Below are 5,766 nucleotides of genomic sequence, written 5' to 3'. Positions count from 1 at the left end.
GGACCCCCCAGGTTAGGTTGACCCTGGTGTGAGGGACCCCAGAGATGGGTGAACCACTGGTGAATGGGGCACCCTGGGATGGGAGAAGTACGGCAGGGGAATGCGTGAGTGACGCCTTCGTGCGTGAAGTGCATGGGCATGCTTCCCGAAGAGGAGGGCAGTGTGACGGAGGGCCGTCACTACGGTTGAGTATGCGCTCTGACTGCTAGGGTTGCCACCTGTCCCGGTTTTGCCAGGATTGTCCTTGAGCGATTGTCCCGGAAAATTGATAATCTTTCCCGGGACACGAATTGTCCCGAATTGTAAAATGTACTTCTAATTTAGAATTTCATAGTTTCAAATAAAACCTCATTTGGTTTCCTTCTAGTGATATTCTGTTTTCTTCCTGGTTATGTTTATACACCCAATCCTGTGCCCGTAAACGGGTAAAAACGGGTAAAACACAGCGACGTTTGGCCATGCCTATACTTTTATTTGATTGGTAGCGGAAATATGAAGGCTTACCTTATTGCCTAGCAACTGCCCGGGCTGTGGGTCTGCTGCACGCATCCACATTCATGACCCCATCGTGAGTTCAGTTCAACATAAAGGAAAAACAGCGCTGAAAATCGTGAAAAAACACGAGTTTTGTATTAAGCAAACGCAAAAATCTAGCCATTGCAATTTTTATGATAAAAAAAGGTTCACCAGAGGAAGACAGGATAGCAGTAGCGGAGCTTAGCAGTGTATACCACGGACTGCTTCACGGTCACAGCTAATTATCTACGGATTGTAAGTAAGTGCGAAAAAGTGTGTGGTGTTAGGTTGCCCAAATTCATTAAGTTAAATAGTTGTTTATAATCTATTGTAATACATCTAATCATGTTTTAATTTCTGAAGGGAGTATACCAGTGGCGGCTGGTGAGCTGGAAACAGGGGAGGCTGAAACATTACCTCTATCATTACTTTCAGCCTGTTCCTCTTTATCCTCCTTGATTAACAATGAAACAAATAATTCACAGAATAATTGACACCAATGCGTAAATAGAGTAAATGGTGCTCGCGAAACAGCGCAGATTGTCTGTAGTTTGTGCGCTATTGCGAAAGCTACAGCATGAGGTTGTTTAATTAACCCTTGCTGGCAATTCGCACAATTAAGTGGCGAGTATCCCAAAGCTTTCTCTTAAATGTTTCACATTATAGCTTTCTTGTGTTACAAAATTCAAATAACAAAACGGAGCTAAATTTATTTAGATCAATTTAAATTACTGAGAATAATCTTTTCGGTTGGGTTGAGTGTATTGAACAATAACGTTTAGAACAGACCTAACAAAAGCTGTGATGTGTCATGAGCATTTAATGTAATTTAAATCGATAAACGCCATCCTTGTTAAACAATCTCACGTTGTAGCTTTCGCAAGCACACAAACAACAGACAATCTGCGCTGTTTCGCGGGTATAATCATTTACTCCATTTACGTCTGGAGTCTATAGAGTGAGTGCAACTGCGTCAGGGAGTGCGTCTGCGTCAGGACAAATATAGGTATGAGAGGCAATAGGGTGTCCTACAACTGTTAACATAGTACATTTGCAAAATGTTTAACCCCCCCCCAAAAAAAAAAAAAAAATTGGTCCAAGTGTTCCCCTTATTCACAAATCAAAGGTGGCAACCCTGCGTGGTACCCTGACCCGACCCGGGTACGCCATAGACCCAGGTTCGAGGCCGGGTGGGGTGACTGCTCTCGCCCTTCACTACACATTAGATAAGACTAAGTAAGGTAGATGATAGTGATAAGCGAATGTGGATTTTTTTAACGACCAGTTTCACATTAGTCATCTTTTGAATAATTTGGCAACAACGATTGTAGCCTAGGCCAGAGGTCTTCAATGTTTTTCAGACCAAGGACCCCTTGGCTGATAGAGACATGGTGGAGGGACCCCCTATTACATATTGTATAAAATTGTGTTGTTTATTAAACCGGGCCAACAATAATGTGCAGGGCGGCCTATAGTGCCACGTATAAAAGTACTTTGTAATGGTGTATTCAATGCTAAGCCATTAAAATAATAACTATTGACAGATTCGTGTATTTATAGAACATGTTTTTTGTAATTTTTTATTTAGGAAAATCAAGAATGCACAATTTTGACTTACATTATATTTAAAAAAAAACAAATTACATACATATATATATATATGTGTGTGTGTGTGTGTGTGTGTGTATGTACACACACACCCATACATATTTGTATATGTAAGCAGAACTATGGTTGTTAGCAGGTGCATTTCCCTGTTTCCCTCATGCTCTGAACTGACACCAGTGGTTCGTGATGAAGTGGAGGGTCTGTCAGAGTTTCTTGGTTGAGAAGTTACAAAGCGATCCATTGTAGATCACATTAACGTAAGAATGGCCGTAGACCTAGGCTAATAATACGCACCCGTTTGGCTAATATGGCATGCAATTATTTCCAGTGTTTTATTGGCGCTGCACATAGAGTGGTTTAGCATAGGATAGCTAGCTGGTACTCGGCTCTCAGGGTGATCACATACACATTATTGCACGAGGATTCATGGGTATCGTCAATGTTGTAATTTAACGAATGGGAAGATTTATCTTTGCTTATTATAGGCTGCAGTGGCGGCTCCTGCCAAATCTCTTGGAGGGGGGGCAATTGTTGTGATGATGACTAAGGTGACCCGTTCAATGGGTAAATTAACAGCTACCTAACTAGACATTGTCACATTGTTGCATTGTGCAAATTAGTCAGCTAGCTAACTCAACATTGTCACATTGCAAACAAAGCGTAAGCTACTTCGCAGCCTGCTAGGGACGTTTTCCGCTCATACTAGCTCCGAGAAAATCCAGTCATACGATTCTGTCATACTGTCAAACAAACTGTCACAGAACAGTCACAGCTAGCGTAACACTGTGGCAGAATGATAAAAAAATTCCCTCCTTTTCCCCCTTTGGTGGTGCGTCGTCCGACAGCCCTAAGAAACAAACCGCCCCTGACAGGTTGTATTTATGTTAATGTGCATTTTCAAACATATTTTAATTTTTGGAAGAAAAAAGGTTAATTAATTTGGCGTACCTTCTGCAGTAACTCTGAGGACCCCCTAGGGGTCGCGGACCCCCTGTTGAAGATCAATGACCTAGGCCAGCGTTTCCCAAACCTATCCTAAAGGACCCCTTGTCCTGCATGTTTTAGATCTCTCCCTGCTCCAACACAGCTGATTCAAATGATCAACCTATTATGAACTCCTGAAGCTGCTTAACAAACTAATCATTTAAATCAGCTGTGTTGAACAGGGAGAGATCTAAAACATGCAGCACAAAAGGTCCTCCAGGAGAGGTTTGGGAAACGCTGGCCTAGACTATTAGCCAGCTAGTTTCTGTACTGTTAAAACTACTGTACATTAAATAAAATTTGATTTCAGGATACGTTGAATTCATGTTAAACGACGACCGCAAGCACAGTAAACCCATTAAACAGGTTTTTTTATTTTCGAAGATAACTCAGGATTCCCGCTCATTGACACAGCAGATTAACGGATGACCCAGATAGCTACTACAGTTGTTTGAAAAGCACTGGGCTAAAAAAAAAAAAAAAAACCACACATTTAGTTCACAAGGTAACCGCCTTTGCAAATCAAGGACGTAGGAAGTATTCTGGGCTACTCGCCACACGCCATTTTCGATATCAAATTCTCTATAGCCTACTACTGAACAGTATTCTGTTTGATTATGTCAAATTTTTCATATATAACGTTAGCTTGTTACTTATTTCGCTGATCGTTAATGAACAAGCTAACTGTCAGGACTCAGACGCGGACCACGAGTGCTCCAATTCCAGGCGTTTATTAACCGAATCGTCAAACAAGCAGGCAGTCCAAAACAGGCAGGGTCAAAATACCAGGTAGACAGTCAAAGGGCAAAACAAGGATCAAAACAGCAACAGGCAGGGTCAAACCATGAAGGCAGGCAGATCAGGCAATCAGGACAGAAGGGCAGGCAAAGACGATGTCGAGGAACAGGCGAGGCAAAAACCAGCAAAATCCAAACAGGGAAACAGGCAGGAACCGAGACAGGCAGAAACACTGGAACGACCTGGCAAACAACACAGAGACAAGCAGGGTAGATATAGGGCTGGGCTGATTAGGTTATGGGAAGCAGGTGTGCAGGCAGGCAGGTGGAGACAATCAGGTGGGCGGAGAGCGGGGCAGGGCTAGAACACAAGGAAAACAAAAGCACATGGACAGGGAAAAACAAAAACACAACAGCTAGGGGGCGGGAGCCCTGACACTAATGTTAGCTAGCCAGCTGTTTTGTCACTGGCATAGGGCTATTGCTGAGGTAAAGTGTCTGTCAGCTAGCTAGCTAGTAATACCGGTGGGAGAATTACGTGACCAGCTTTGTGAAGAAAACTTCACCACAGTATTCAGTCGACATTTTAAGTTTTAGAAACTGCAGACGAATAAATGTTTTAATTAAGTTAAACAAAAAACGTACACACAGCATGTACTGTACTTCAATGCTTTCCTGTTGCTCAAGGCCACAGATTTCCATCAATGTTGCACCTGTTTTCCCTGGCTATACAGTGAGGGAAAACGTGTCTGCTGTGTGTAGTCCATATTTGGCAGTCTTGTGCTGTGATTTGATGGCATGCACCATTCATTACATCAACTCATTACAAGTGTGAAATTTGGTTATGTAGATTAGTGTCACACACTTTCCATCTCCACGAGGAAAATAACTTTTCTTATATATAGGCCTAATGAGATACATCCTAATGTTGGGTGACACACCTTCACGTTGGGCAAACTCTGCCCCAGATGTGCATCTCCTATATGTCAAGATGAGCTTAGTAGTAACAGAGGTGTGCAGCTCTTCTTGAAAGCACTTAAGCGGGGTTTACACGCACATACCTTCTTATTTCAAGCCATCCTGATATTGGTTTATTCTTCAAACAAGATGTATGCTCGTTTAAGGACTGGGATTACGTATGCAGACATAAAATTCATAGCAAGTTGTGTCCCCCCCAATATCAAACTCTCTCCTACACCCACTGCATTTAAGTGTTCTAAAGATCAAAGAGGCTTTTATGCGATTGCAGGTAATTCGCAATATAAAAATACTTGGTCTATTTTTAATATGCATAGGCTAGGCCTATATACAGAACACATTTTTTTCCATCGGAATCCTGAGGGTGATTGGTGCAATTGACTTTATGCATATTCCCATTAGAGCGCCCCTGGGAGAACATGACACAATTTAACAGCTTTTCTCTTTAAATTTTTTTTCCAGGAGGACTTGGGTGAGGAGACCATGTTAGCCATGTCTGACACACACATCCAGGTGACCCATTTCCTCACTTGTATTTATATATCTATTTAACAGTGACTAACATAGGCTAATACTAGGCCATGTATGGCAAATTGTCATGAGCTGACATTCCCAGTCATACATCTATTGAATGAGAATGAGCCTTCAAGAGAACAAAGCTTTGGTCAGTTGGTAATTGCATTATTGTTTTTCAGGAGGAGCTAAATCAACCACTCTCCCCACCCATGGCTAACTCCTCCTAGAGAACTCAAAGGGTAGCTTTTCCTTTGTAGAATTCGAAGGATCCTTGACATCGGAACAGTCCTTCGGCAGGATTCGATGACGTAGCATTCCTTGAAATGCAGCCGCTAAGGATCCTTCTTTGACTTTGAGAAAACACCTATGTGTAATTGGTTGTTAGCATGTGAGTTAGTTTACAACACTATTGCTCTTGCTTGACTAA

General features: G+C 42.1%; 1 long non-coding RNA gene across 1 annotated transcript; it reads left to right on the top strand.

The window, feature by feature from the left end:
- Window positions 1-620: 620 nt before the first annotated feature.
- LOC118781615 lies at window positions 621-5,548 on the top strand. The gene is made up of 3 exons (XR_005005118.1): window positions 621-771; window positions 5,286-5,336; window positions 5,519-5,548. It is a non-coding gene; the product is annotated as an uncharacterized LOC118781615 (long non-coding RNA).
- Window positions 5,549-5,766: the final 218 nt, after the last annotated feature.

Source organism: Megalops cyprinoides, chromosome 8, assembly GCF_013368585.1.
Source record: "Megalops cyprinoides isolate fMegCyp1 chromosome 8, fMegCyp1.pri, whole genome shotgun sequence".
Lineage (NCBI taxonomy): Eukaryota > Metazoa > Chordata > Actinopteri > Elopiformes > Megalopidae > Megalops > Megalops cyprinoides.
This window is presented reverse-complemented; position numbering and strand designations above follow the sequence as displayed.